General features: G+C 41.4%; 1 protein-coding gene across 3 annotated transcripts in view; it reads right to left on the bottom strand.

Moving 5' to 3' along the window:
• Window positions 1-12,216, bottom strand: part of arhgap24 (Rho GTPase activating protein 24) — a 451,915-nt gene extending 439,699 nt beyond the window's left edge. The window contains exon 1 of one of the 3 annotated variants that reach the window (XM_059646319.1): window positions 12,075-12,216. The gene's annotated coding sequence lies outside the window, so the exon portion shown is untranslated. Of the gene's footprint in view, window positions 1-8,139; window positions 8,157-12,074 lie in introns of those variants that run through there. The other 2 variants (XM_048546224.2, XM_059646296.1) reach the window with 2 other exon arrangements.
• Window positions 12,217-14,252: the final 2,036 nt, after the last annotated feature.

Raw genomic sequence — 14,252 nt, 5'->3', positions numbered from 1 at the left:
ACCTTTCTGCAATAGTTTGTGCTCTGGCAAAATGGTCACTTGGAAACAGCAATCTGAAGCAGACTTGCCATAGTTCCTGAATGGGTTCAATCTGCCTGAACTCTCAGAATGTACATTCTCAGAATAACATCTCATGGACTCTAAGCTCCACATTAACCTATAGATTCATGATTTAATCACCAGACAGATCTGCTAAAATGGATCACAAATGGCTGTGGTTTTCAATGTTATCTGTTGTGGCCCAATTCATGAGCTCAACAGCTACAATCTGCATGCCCACACACAAGATGTTACATTTAATCCTGGTGTGACTGTGAACACTCAGAGCTGACCTTAATATTTCTCTGGCACTGGAAAAAGTAAGTTATGGACCTGACCCATCCTAGGTTAGGTTGTACAACCCTGCCTCTTGTTTAACCAGGAGAAAATTTATGTCATTCATAATTTGAGTAGTTGTCTGTATGTCCAACCTTTCCGAAGCAGCAGTTTTTGTTCATTTTTTAAAACAACAACTTATATTCACATAGCACCTTTAACATGATAAAACATCCCAAGGCAGCAATATAAAACAAAATATGACACCTGACTACAGAAGCAGTTATTAGCATGAATGACGAAAAGCTTGACCACTAATTCATGTTTTAAGGAGTGTCTCGGGGAACTAGACAGGAAAGGCATAGAAGTATTCCAGAGATTGGAGCATGGCCAACTGAAAACATGGCTAATAACGGCAGGACGATTCCAATCAGAAATGCAGAAAAGGCAAGAACTAAAGGAGAACCGATATCTTGGAGGACTGTAGGGAGTACAGAGTTGGTGGAAGAGCAAAAAGGGTTCACAAACAAAGATCTGAACTTTAAAATCAAGATATCGCTTGACTCAGAGCCGATGTCAGTTCACAAGCACAAGGGAGATGAGAATGGAACTCAGAATGAGTTAATAGAAAGGCAGCAGAGTTTTGTTGTTGGAGGTGGAAGTAGGCTGTGTTGGTGATCGGTGTCAGATGTGAAACCAAGGCTGTGAACAGGCTGACTTGATTTCCACCTACTGCTAGGGAGACAGATGGAATTTATAGCTCAGGAAGAGAGTTAAGAGCAGGGATTGAAAAGAATGGCTTCTGTCTTTCCAAAATTTAATTGGAGGAAAATATGAAAACATTAGCCCCAAGATGACTGCTAAATGTGATGTGCCATCTGGGAGTCTTGAGTATAATCAGAATATAACAAAAATAACCAATTACCTTCTCAGTCCTTCAATTTAGTCATGAATTCTGTATCATTTCTCTATTAAAGTAGGAGGAAGGAATCAAGAAGATGAAAAATGAATTACAATGTTTACATCAGATCTAGTTTTACATATTACTGCAAGTTCTATTGCTGCATTCACCAGTAGGCTATTACTCAGGTACCATCTTGCCACTCTACTAATGCTTTGAGAACCCCCAAAGCAGGACATTCTATTGGTGTCAAAAGATAGCTCTGTTCCTCTTTTAACACTTGAATTAAATAGTGTGATGTTTACCATGTAATATAAGGACATAGGAAATAGCTGCAACAGCAGACCACACAGTCCTTTGAGCCTGCTCTGCCATTCAGTATGATCACGAAAGATCTTGGCTTTCAGCTCTGTTTTCCTGCCAACTCCATGTATTGCTGCATTCTCCAAGAGGTCTACGGTCTGTCTATTTCAGTCTTAAATGTATTCAATAATGGAATATCCACAAACCCCTGGAAAAAAGAATTCCACAGACTCCTAATTCTTTCAGTAAAGAAATTTCACTTCATTTCTGTCCCCCATGATTGTTCCCTTATCCTGAAACTGTGCTCTTAGATTTAGGATTCTCGATTTCTCATCCAAGTGAAACTATCTCAGAACTTTGCATGTTTCAAACAGATCACATTTCATTCTGAAGACCAAGATGTACGCCCCTAATTTAGTCAACCTTCTCATCCCAGGACACTGCACCATTCCAATGCAAGTAGATATGGATGCCAACATAAAGCTCAAGTAACTTTCACAAAGTCTTCCTAATTGCTTATTGTATCTGCATGCTAACTTTGTTAGCAAAAGACAAAAGACAGGCCACATTTCATTTTGGATCTAATTACTAAGAGGCTGGAAACAGAAAACAAAAGAACAGAAAAACCAGAAACTTGTTCCACTCATGCATAACCTATCCTGAATGATATTTTCATTCATTGGAAATAGCGGTTTGTCATCTGAAATGATTTACCATCTACTGAGCTTCCATGCTTTTCACTTTATTGTGTCAATAAGTAGCTTAGCAATGACATTTACAGCACAATAAAATACTTAATTGAAGCCATTAGAGATTGTGATTCATTTGCCAGTTCTTTGAACTACACAGCAACACAGATCTAACACAGTCTGAGCGTTAAATGTTGGAGGATGTTGCAAAAAGTGCAATTTCTGATCAGTTGCCATCTCAGTAAATTTCTAAGTGTTATTGTGAGTAGGGAATGTCCCGATGCAGGTAGGTCTTCACATTAGTGGAAATCCAAGAATGTTTATGCTGATGTATTGGTTTTGGGGTAATGGACACTTGCCTTTAATACAATGGCTCTACATTATTGGCCTATAGAAATGTCTAAATAACTGCAATTTGAAAGGGATGCGAAGTCCTGAAATCATTCTGGCAGTATTCTGTAATAGCGTGTTGCTGGACTGATGAAGATTATGATGGCATAGTTCTCAACTTTGCTTCATGACGATGGTCACCACAGAGTCCCTGGAGGAGGAAGACGTCCAATGGGAGCAGAGAAAGCAAGTATTCAACCAATAGGAGTATAATCAGGATGTAGATGTCAACTTCCTGCTGTATGTAATAGCCACCTTGATAGAAAAGACCTTTTCATTGTGACATCTACTCACTACATTAACAGTCTCCTTTTCTTCTGACCATAAGTGTGACTTCATCTACCTTACAGCAGCTACTAATCATTCTATTACAACCTCTCCTCAATCTTTCTAAGTGCACAGACTGTGCAGAGAAATATGAATGCAGTCATTAATGTTAATCATTTTATACTTTCATGGAATTATGAATTTGAACTCCATAGATCTTTTCATTGACTGAGTCGTTTCTTGTTTTTCCTTTCTGCATTATCTCACTGACCCCTCAGTAAATTGTGCGTGTTATGAGTCCACCTATTCCACTAACGTTTCTATTTCCCACAATGCTCTCTACATCCCCTTTCAGAATTTAGCACACTGGCTACTTTAATGGCATCGGCAAAGTTTAATTTTGTGCTTGCTCCACACAAGCCTAATCAACTATTCATATTGAGAACAAAAACAGATCCGGTACTAATGCCAACAATTTTTAAATCCATGCAATACCCATTTTACCTCTGTCCGTATTTGTTAACCAACGTACTTCCCACTTTACATTTCTTCTTATTTCAAGTGTGCATTTTTTCAACAAACTTTTGACATGATACATTATTAAACATATTGTGAAAATCCATACAAACTACAACTACAGCATTCTTTCTAACTGCATCTGGGATACATGGTAAGAGGCAGAAATTTCTACCATTTCTCCATTCCATGGTTGTTGCGCTTGATGCTGCAGTGCCTTATTTCACAATCTATATGAACTCCTATTTGAGATATATTTTTAAGTACACAGACATTCTCATTCACGTCATCCTTTGTAAAAAGCATGCAAAATATTTATATCATATCTGTTTATTTTCATCCTCATTAATTCAATCTTCTTTCATTTCTGAGTGATCATTTTGATTGTCTTTTACTCTTAATATGCCTATAAAAGTCTTTATTATTTCCTATTGTACTCTGGATGAACTTAGTTCAATATTCCATTGTAGACTTTTCAATCACACTTTCTATATTGCTCTGTCGAGAAGGAGATTGGAATTTTTTTTTTACTCATTCATGGGATGAAGGTGTCACTGGCTAGGCAGCACTTATTGCCCATCCCTAATTGCCTAGAGTCAGTTAAGAGTCAACCACATTGTTGTGAGTCTGGAGTCACATGTAGGCCAGATCAGTTGACAATTGGTCAAGGATAGTAAGGACGACAGTTTCCTTCCTTAAAGGACATTAGTGAAACAGATGGATTTTTCCAACAATCGACAATGGATTTATGGTCACCATTAAGCTCTTGATTCCAGATATTTATTGAATTCAAATTCCACCATCTGCTGTGGTGAGATTCGAACCCAGGTCCCCAAAACAATATCTGAATCTCTGGAGTAATAGTCCACTGCTAATGCCACTAGGCCATCACCTCCCCTAAAGAGAAGAGGAACAGAGTTTGGATGGAGTAGGACACAAACTTTGGAACCTAGTTTACTGGCATTTTAGAAGGTTCCTCTACACGGGAAGGATTAGAAACAAAGAATTACGATGAACTTGCAGCTGGCACTGACCCACCAAATGCCCTGTCCTGATAAGTTCCAATGGTTTTTCCTTCTGGGGCATGTGAGAACAAAGATCGTCCAACTTTGGCCCATGCTTATGTTATTGGCTTCCTTTGGAACGTAATGCAAAATACAAGAATGACGTTTTGCTGTCATGAACTATATTACATTATAAATTCTGCAAGAACATGCTAATGAAAACAAAAATGCTGGAGATCACAGCGGATCAGCCAGCATCCATGGAGAGAGAGCAAGCTAACGTTTTGAGTCTAGCTGACTCATCATCAGAGCACCTGAATATTTCATTCAGTATATGTTAATAACGGGTGCTTAAAAGAACTTAATATAATACTTTGAATCTTACTGCTGTGACCTAGTGTGTAGAATGACTGGAGAAATATGGCAGGCTCTTTTGTAGATGTACCCCCAAACCAAACAATGTTCCAAAATTTGCTATGCCCAGGCAATGGAATGTGCCAGGCCAAGCAGCATCTTAGGAGCACTTGGCCTGCTGTGTTCATCCAGCTCCACACTTTGTTATCTCGGATTCTCCAGCATCTGCAGTTCCCATTATCTCTAATGGAATGTGTCTGGCCATTCTCCCAGGAAATACTCCCTTTCCACTTGTAAGGCATTGAGTGATGGATCACTCTCAGGCGAAGTCTGAGGGTGTAAGGGTCTTCTTGATATTAATGCGATACTCTTAGTACATTTTAACATAGTGAAGGAAAGGTGGCCAATCTGATTAATACAGTGCATTTTGGAATATTGTGAATAACTCCTCTCAAATTTGTTTGAACTAATCCCTAAACCACCTGCAATGCTGAGTGAATGTGCATGAGATGGAGGTGGCACTGATTTTTGCTAATCCATTAGAATCACCTTTCTCTCTCTGAACCAGGCAGACATCAGCCCTCAGCTTTAAAAAAAACAAAAGCAAAAACTGCTGGCAAAAACTCAGCAGGTCTGGCAGCGTCAGTGCAGAGAAGTCAGAGATAATCTTTCGGGTGTAATAACCCTTCTCCAGAACTTCAGCTTTACATGTGCAAAGAACATATTTACTGAAAGCCTCCAGTAACTTGGGGGCTTCATTACCTCCACCTGACCACTGTGATTCCCTAAAGATTTTCACACCTAATCACCAAAGGAAAATGTTGATTGCTGATGCCTCATCCTTTAAGGTGCTATAAAACCTTCATTCCTGTAGCAAGTGAAAACCTTGCACTTTCCTAGGTGAAATTCCATTGAAAATATTGGCAACACCATGAATACTTTCTATCTGAATTAGACAGAGATCATTCAGGGCAGCACAAGATCAGTCAGACAACAAGAAGTCTCATTTGCCACAGAGAAATATCTTGGTTTCAATGATAAAAAAAACTATCTGGGTGAATTAATGGGCAAATAATAATGGGAGAAAACTGGGATCAAAACTAAAGAGAGGGCACAAAAAGAAACTAGAGAAGAAAGTACTCACAGAATTGGTGATGCAGTGATACCATTTCATTAACTATATCTGACTTTATAAACTTTACCAGATTCTGTATTAATGTTTTGGGTTAATGACCCTCCAGCAGAACCTGATGGAAAGCTACCAAATTGAAATATGAGATAACAAGGTGTAGACTGGATGATCACAGCAGGCCGAGCAGCATCAGAGGAGCAGGACGGCTGTTTTGGGCCTTGATCCCTTGCCTGAAACGTCAGCCTTCCTGCTCCTCTGATGCTGCTCAGCCTGCTGTGATCATCCAGCTCTACACCTTGTTATCGCAGATTCTCCAGCATCTGCAGTTCCTACTATCTCTAAATTGAAATGTTAACTCTGTTTCTCTCTCCAACAGCCTTGCCTGACCTGCTAAGTATTTCTGACATTTTCTGTTTTTTTAAGCTTCCAACATCTGTGCTTTTTTTTCTGTCTTCAAGTGACATCTACAAACACATACCTTCCTGCAGTTGTTGAGAGGCAGCAATGTGAATGGACAATTCTGCCTGATTTCTAAACCCGCTTCCTACTCTCAATTGCTCAGACAGAGGTCATTGCAGCATAGAACTTTCTGGACCATGTAGTTTAGTTTTAGAATAAAATGCTGCCATTTCCAACCTGGCATTTAGATTCAGAAGATGGGAGTGTTTGTTGCTGAGGCATAGTCAGGGGTTCAAGAAGCATTCATTAGTCTCAGGTACATGTGGCTATTCCTTTAATAGTGTGGGGAAGAGAAGCCAAAAAAAAAGGTTTTTCATTCTCCCCTTTCCAATACTGAAAGGTGCACGTCACTTCTTCAAGACACAAATTAATATCTATCAAGTGACAGCGTCATACCAAGTTGAAGATTTCAGGTTAAACATTAATGTGGCACTAATGTGCTTATAATGAACACATATGCACATCTGGACATGGGAATTAGGAGGCCATTCAGCCCGTAAAGCCTGAACTGACATTCATTAAGATCGTACTGATCTGATCACATCGTCACTCACATATTCCTGCCTATCTACAATAACATTGACTGCCTTGTTAATTAAGAATGTTAGTAGAGAGCAATGGTAGATGTGCAGGAGCCAAAGAACGGAGAAAGACTAAAATTGATTTAGTCTTTTCCTGGACACAACAAGAAGTTTGAAAGTTTTCTAGTAACTCCAATCACATTGAATCCGCCTCCAAAATGGGCATTTTGTATATTGTATTTGAAAGGTTATGTGTAACATTAATCCAGATTTATCATATTTTGGGTTCTACAACGCTTCTAAAGACAGGCATCCTATCTAGTGATAACACAGTGCGGAGCTGCAGGATCACAGTCAGCCAGGCAACATCAAAAGAGCAGGAAAGCTGACGTTTCGGGTCGGGACCCTTCTTCAAAAATGGGAAAGAGCTGCCCACCCTGATTTCTGAAGAAGGGTCCCGCCCTGAAATGTCAGCTTTCCTGCTCCTCTGATGCTGCCTGGCCTGCCGTGTTCCTCCAGCTCCACACTGTGTTATCTCTGACTCTAGCATCTGCAGTTCTTACTAACTCATCCTATCTAGTGTCCTGTCATACCACTACACTGTAATACAGTGGGGCAATTCCTTCCCGGATTTCCAAGTTCCCAAGCAGTGAAACTTCTGTCTCACCAAAGTTATAAATCAGACGTATTTAATTGAAATCTGGGGGTTGAAATTAGCCTCTGAATTAGTTTTACACATGCTTTAATAAAACTCCCAAATGTACTATTTTAACCAGGTTGTTAACTCCATACGGTTCCACAAAGATTGCAGAACCTGCACTTTTTGCACACACAGAGGGGTGGCAACTCGAACTCTGTGTCACCATTTTACTCCACCAAATGACATGTTCCATACCAGTAATTATAAATGTCTGAGGGAGAGATAGTTTGGGGAGGGGGTGGTGGGATTTACACTTTCTTATGGCTAAGAGCAATTATGAAATTGAGCCAGTTTTCTCATCATATCTGGAATTGACCTGTATCTCTGGCACTCATGCCATCTTTAGAAGATCCATGGAGACCCCGGACACGCATTGTCAGCACACAGCTGCCCTGCCCGATTTCTGACATTTCTCCCAATCATGGCAGCCCAGGGAAATTTGGTGCTCCACCTTACAGGCAGGGAGATGGACGGCCTCCTGGACAGAGAGATGCATATCCTCTTCCCAGTACCAGCCGAAGAGACAACAGCCGCATTTTCCTGCCTTTACCCTGTAGCTCTTGATCCCCCTACTCTTCAAAACCCTACCTGTTGTAAAGACACTCAAAGATTTGGCCTCCACAGTGTTCTGCAGGAGCAAATTTCAGAGATTCACCACCCGCTGGCTGAAGAAATTCTTCTTCATTTCCGTTCGAAAGAGTTGTGCTTTCAATCTAAGGCTGCACCAACAGATTCTAGTCTCTCCTACTCTTAGAAGCACTCTCATGTCCCCCACATGAATAAAAAAGGGAATTGCAAGGCAGGGATGCTGTGTTCATCTAGGTGGGCTCAGCCTGAGTGAGCGCTATGACAGCAAGTGGATAGACCAGAGATGCAACGTTGTCCAGGTTACGAATTGGGTTTGTGTCCCTGAACGTGAGGTCTTTGCTGCAGCATTACAATGTACTGTATAGCCCAACAGGCATGTTAAAGCGCAGAAGCATACTGTTAATAGACCAGAGATGTGCCATGAGCCTTCTTAGAGGCTGACAAATGTTGACGCCAATGTCCATGGCCATGGGGTTCATGTGGGCCATGGGGTTCATGTGGGTAGTGCCAATGGAGCAAGCTCTGAAATCCTGGTCCAAAGTGGAGATTCTTTTTGTAGAAAACAGTGAGCTGGAGTCACTGGCATCTGGTGTATCTTCCATGTCAAGAATTCTCAATGTCCTTCTTGTTGGCACACTAATTAAGATAGGAAGCTGGATACTAATAAGACAAGTTGTACCATTAATAAGGCATTTAATAAGCTGTAATCCCCCTTATTTGGCAATTTGCTGGTCTTGCAAGAAGCTTGCCAGAGTGCTCAATATATGCATAACAGTATGCATGACACTGAGATAAGCCTTTCCAGACTTTTTGGCTAATTCTGCCACAAATCTCACCATAGTCCAAGTCATTCAGGTCCCTACCAGGCGCCTAGAGAAGAGAATTGAAGAAGAAATTGAGGGAAATAATAATTGAACAATAGACAAACAAGTCTAGCGAAGAGATTTACAGTTCAGATCACACAACCTGGGTAGGATCCTAAATAGTACACACTTGTATAGGCATTATCTTACTGCGTGGCAGTTAGTAATTGTTTTCTCTTATTTGTGCACAATTTACTGCAATTTGTTTTTGTTGTAAAACACACTGAAATTCTTTCCCCATTGTTGTATTTTGGGTAAATTTGGAATAATGTGTGTGTAGGTAATAGACATCCCTTTAGACTTCTAATTTGGTTCTTTCATTTTTAGAATTCTCTAGCCTTCTTAACGACTCAACCTTTTGTCAATTTTTGATCAGTTTCACAGTACAGTGTCTATCTTTGTTTTTAAAAGGACTGATATGGCTAGTACATGGACAGTTTTCCCTTCTAATTATGTAAACATCACAATAGCTCATTTTTATCCCAAACTTCAGTCTTAACACTGAGCAGCCAACCTATTTAAGGTTCAAATAGCAGCATTTTAACTGAGATTAACTGACTGCAAAGTAGTCTTTGTATTATAAATATAGATTGGATTTATTAATCTAATTTGCCTTTCAATAACTGTTTAACCTGTGATACAACAAAACATAGGACTGTGTCTTTGTAAACAAATATATCCCTTTTTCGTTTTTACCTTTTTAATTGAGTTGGTCTTGCCTGCTTCCAGATTAGGCTCAGTGGCAGACTACTGTTGAATATATGAAATGCTGGGAAAACAGAGACTGAATCGCGCAAGTTTGCCACCCCCTCCCTCAGCCCACACATCCCACCCACATTTTAAATGGTACTCCAGGTGGAGCAACGGGATTAGACTAAAAGTCATACATCTGCTCTGAGCAAGGTGTTGATTGTGTAGCGTTCCCCTATCGATTAAGACATGCATCCTATAAGCCTTTCCGGATGACGTATTGAGCAAACAGACCCTGATACCGACATTTCAAAATATTGGTCCAGTGTCCTACTTGATACATGAACAGTAAAACAATTGCACTTTTTAACTGTTGGTGCCATTTATCTGGTGCCAGGATGGGAGGAAAGGGAGGATTGGCAGGGCTGGGCGGAGATCTCTTCCAGTCATAAGCAAAATAAACTAGACTTTCCAGGTGCCTACGTTATAGTTAGGAGTCATAAACACCAGAAAGGCTCCAGGTTTACACTCTGATCTGTACTGACTCAGCTGACTACATAAAATCTTTGCAACATGGACGGAGGCCACCTCGTCCATCGCTCAGCGTTGTGAAATTCCACTACTATTTCCCCGTAGCCTTGTAAATATCACCCTTTCATGTATATAGTTGATTCACTGTCGAGAGTTACCAGTGAATCTGATCCATCTGTGACAGTGGCGTACACACTCAACACCCTTGTGCTTCAGTATAAAATCACCAAGACTTTCTGCTCGAGATTGCAATTTAATGACCCCTGCTGGAAAATGCAAAAGTGTGGATGGCAGGTGAGGGCAGGTCCTGGTGGTGTCTTTTTGAGGGAATATTGTAGGGAGTAGAATCATGCTCCTTTTAAAGAAACCCATCATTGCAGCATGTTTAAACCGCAGCTCCAGCTTGAGTTTCAGGGGGCAGTGAACATTCCATTCCTCCAAATATGAACACTACAGATCTCTGGCTGAGAAATATGCTAAGGGAGGAGACGTAAACCCATGTCACTGGGTCATCAGATTAAGCAAGAGTGTTATGCTACAACATAAGAGACTCAGCGCAGCCGAGGGAAACATAACTAAGGCATTGGAGCAGCAAGCAAAAAGACCATGGGAAGCAGAAGCATCAGAAATTCATGCCTCAATCATACACACATGTCTGCACATAAACTTATGACATTTCTGGAAAAGGGAGGCAAAAATCTAATTTTACTGTGGGACGAACCTCAGACAGCATTGGCAATGTTTCTACTATTATACAATAGACATATGAACTTTTTCTATAAAGTTACTTGTGATGTGAGCCCCACATCAAAGGAAATCACATTAAACTTATTTTAGTTTTTGTGTCTTCAATTTCACGGTTTTAAAACTTTTTCATAAAATTTCTATCATGCACGTGTAGAGTGCCTGCAATTGATAGAAAGATCTTATGCCTTGCAATCTGATTAGATCATGTTTTTAATAAAGCTACTTATACTGCGCCATATTTCAATTTTTCAACTATTTCTCTGCCAATGTATTGGGAATGACAAAATATAAGTGAATCTGTCAGCATAATAAATATTTTAACCAGACTGCAATACATCTGCTTATTTACATCACAGAGTTCAACATTTCCAATCGTAAGTTAAAAAAAAACTCCAGTGATTGAGACATTCCAGAACCAAACAGTTCTGACATCTACCTTGTTCAGGACAAACAATGCTCAAACTGGCTTTGAATAATATTGTTTTAATATTTCTCAGGAGGATAATCATCTTGTGAGCTTCAGTGATTATTGTAAATTATATACCATCGCCCACATTCTTCAACATTATCACTGACCCTGGATGGAGAGATTTAACATGCGGTGTAACCTGCAGTTTCGTATATCCCATTCCGACAGGAAAGAGAGACTACAGAAATGCTTCCCATAGGTGTCAATGACACAGGGGCACAATGTCGACATCTACATTACGCCAAAGAAGTTAGAGCTGGGTTTTTGCCATCAATACCACAGTTAATGCCTGATCAGTGGATGCCAACACCCATTTGCAGGCAAAATGATACGAAATCTAGAACTATTCACAAGAAACCTGGAAGATTTTTAATCCCACAGAATACGAGGTCGAGTAATGAATGATTGATGCCAGAATAAACCATTAGGCGCACAGCTCAGTCTTGACAGGAGCTTCTGAACTAATCTGACTTGATCAATTACTGAAGTACAGTTAACAGCCACATAGCTATCGAACAGAATACACAGCGTCGCCACTCACCAGCTGCTTCCTGGTCTGCAGCAAAGGCTCTCATCTGACCTGTTCGACTTTTCCAGCCTACCACGAATAATTAGCATTTTAAAAAGACACCTACCGTGGGACAGACGAAGAGTGTGGACCTGGCTGAAAACTGGGAGCGAGAAAGAAGCGGAGAGGAACTGCTCACGCACCCGAAAAATTCAGAGCCATAAACCCAGCAGCAGAACCACCAGCCCAGGGAGGAAGTGGATTTAAAATAAGCTGTCAGTTCAGTGAAAAAGTTTTTCCCCCTCTCTTCTCTTTTGACTGTTCAGACCATCTGTATCGACAAAGTCCCAGGGGGTGAAGGGGGTTGGGGGGAGCCGCTGGCCTCTACCTTATTTACAGTTCTAGTGTGCAGTTGTATCGAACTGCAAAGTAACAACGTTTTGCAAAGGGAGATGCAGAAGTTTACTGGAGTGAAACAGACAGACAGACTGACTGACGAAGTGTTTGTTTGTCTCTCAGATGATCTGTCTGTGTTTGTGTGTTTGTGTGCTAGACGAGACTGCAACAGTGTGTACTGACAGCCTTCAAGCTCTGCTGTCGGTTTCAGATTTCACAGGCAACACCAATGGAGGTTAGCAGCCGGTGCTATGGGGAAACCGCTTCTGTTAGAATAACTCACTGCTCAAACATTCTCTAAAAATCGCCGCGTTGATCCTGCAGCCACTTTCGAGTTTGTTTGTCTCCTGTTAACTGTTTCACGACCTCGGAGCTGCAGTGAGCTCTCCCCCAGGAGAACGGCTCGGGGACTGGGGAGTATCCAGCTGTCCAGAGAACTGGAGTTATGTGTGAAGGAATGGCCATTGTAACAAGCATATTGTGATGATGAGAGGTGTCATATGTTACTCCGAATACTTCCGCAGAAATGCTGCTCTCCGGCCGAGGTTTCGGCCTGCCGTCGCATCAGGTCTAAAATTTTTGCAAATGTTGAGACCAGTTCAGAGTGCTCTCAGTTTTAAAGCCATTCAATTCTGCCAGCCGTCAGACCTTTTTGGATTCCAACCAGGCAACTTAATCGGAAGAAACTGTTACAAAATCATTTAGTTGTAACAACTGTATGCTCGTAATTGTTTTTTAGTCTTGTACGTAATTGCACCTGAAACACAGTCTTGCCCCTACTCCCCTGACTTCATGTAGATCTCCAGCATTTTCAAGTTGTTTTCAGGACTTCCAGCATCGATCTGTAGGATTTTGTACTTTTTGTTAGAATCAAATTTTAGGATTGAATTTTAAAGGGAATCTTGCATGTTCCGTCAACATTAGAGTCAAAGACAATCACGCTTTCTGCCTGCTTTTACACCTTAATTCCCTGACCAGAACAATATTTGCCTGGAGTATCAAAGGTTTTATACAACTTTGCAAATAGAACATTTTAAAAAAATATTTACAATAATTTTAGTTGTTTTAAACCGATTCGATTTGGATCAATCATCCTTTCAAGACGTTGCTGCTTTTTCTACACCCTGGTCCTCTCTGATTTTTTTGGCTGTGGGTCCAACTTACCAGGTCACCATTTATCATCCATCTCTAAATGCTGGAGAAAGCTTTGGGAAGCTGCATTATTGAACCGCTGCTATCCACTGCGTGCCAGTGCACCAACTGTGCTGTTAGGGAGATAACAAGGTGTGGAGCTGGATGAACACAGCAGGCCAAGCAGCATCTTAGGACGAGGAAAGCTGACATTTCGGGCCTAGACATTCATCAGAAATGGGGGAGGGGAAGGGGCTTCTGAAATAAATAGGGAGAGAGGGGGAGAGACCTTGTCCATGGCTCCCTTGTCCACGCCACACTCCCCTCCAGCCCCACCACACTCGGCACATTCCCCTGCAACCGCAGGAAGTGCTACACTTGCCCCCACACCTCCCCACTCATCCCCATCCCAGGCCCCAAGATGACTTTCCAAATCAGCAAAGGCTCACCTACACATCTGCCAATGTGGTATACTGTATCCATTGTACCCGTTGTGGCCTCCTATACATCAGGGAGACCAAGCGGAGGCTTGGGGACCGCTTTGCAGAACACCTACGCTCCGTTTGCAATAAACAGCCGCACCTCCCAGTCACGAACCATTTCCACTCCCCCTCCCATTCCTCAGATGACATGTCCATCGTGGGCCTCCTGCAGTGTCTCAACCATGCCACCCGAAGGTGGCAGGAACAGCAACTCATATTCCGCTTGGGAACCCTGCAGCCCAATGGTATCAATGTGGATTTCACCAGCTTCAAAATCTCCCCTTCCCCCACTGCAT

Source organism: Stegostoma tigrinum, chromosome 1 (genome assembly GCF_030684315.1).
Source record: "Stegostoma tigrinum isolate sSteTig4 chromosome 1, sSteTig4.hap1, whole genome shotgun sequence".
In the NCBI taxonomy this organism is placed as follows: Eukaryota; Metazoa; Chordata; class Chondrichthyes; order Orectolobiformes; family Stegostomatidae; genus Stegostoma; species Stegostoma tigrinum.
The sequence above is the reverse complement of the archived record's forward strand: the minus strand, read 5'-3'. Positions and strand labels throughout refer to the sequence as shown.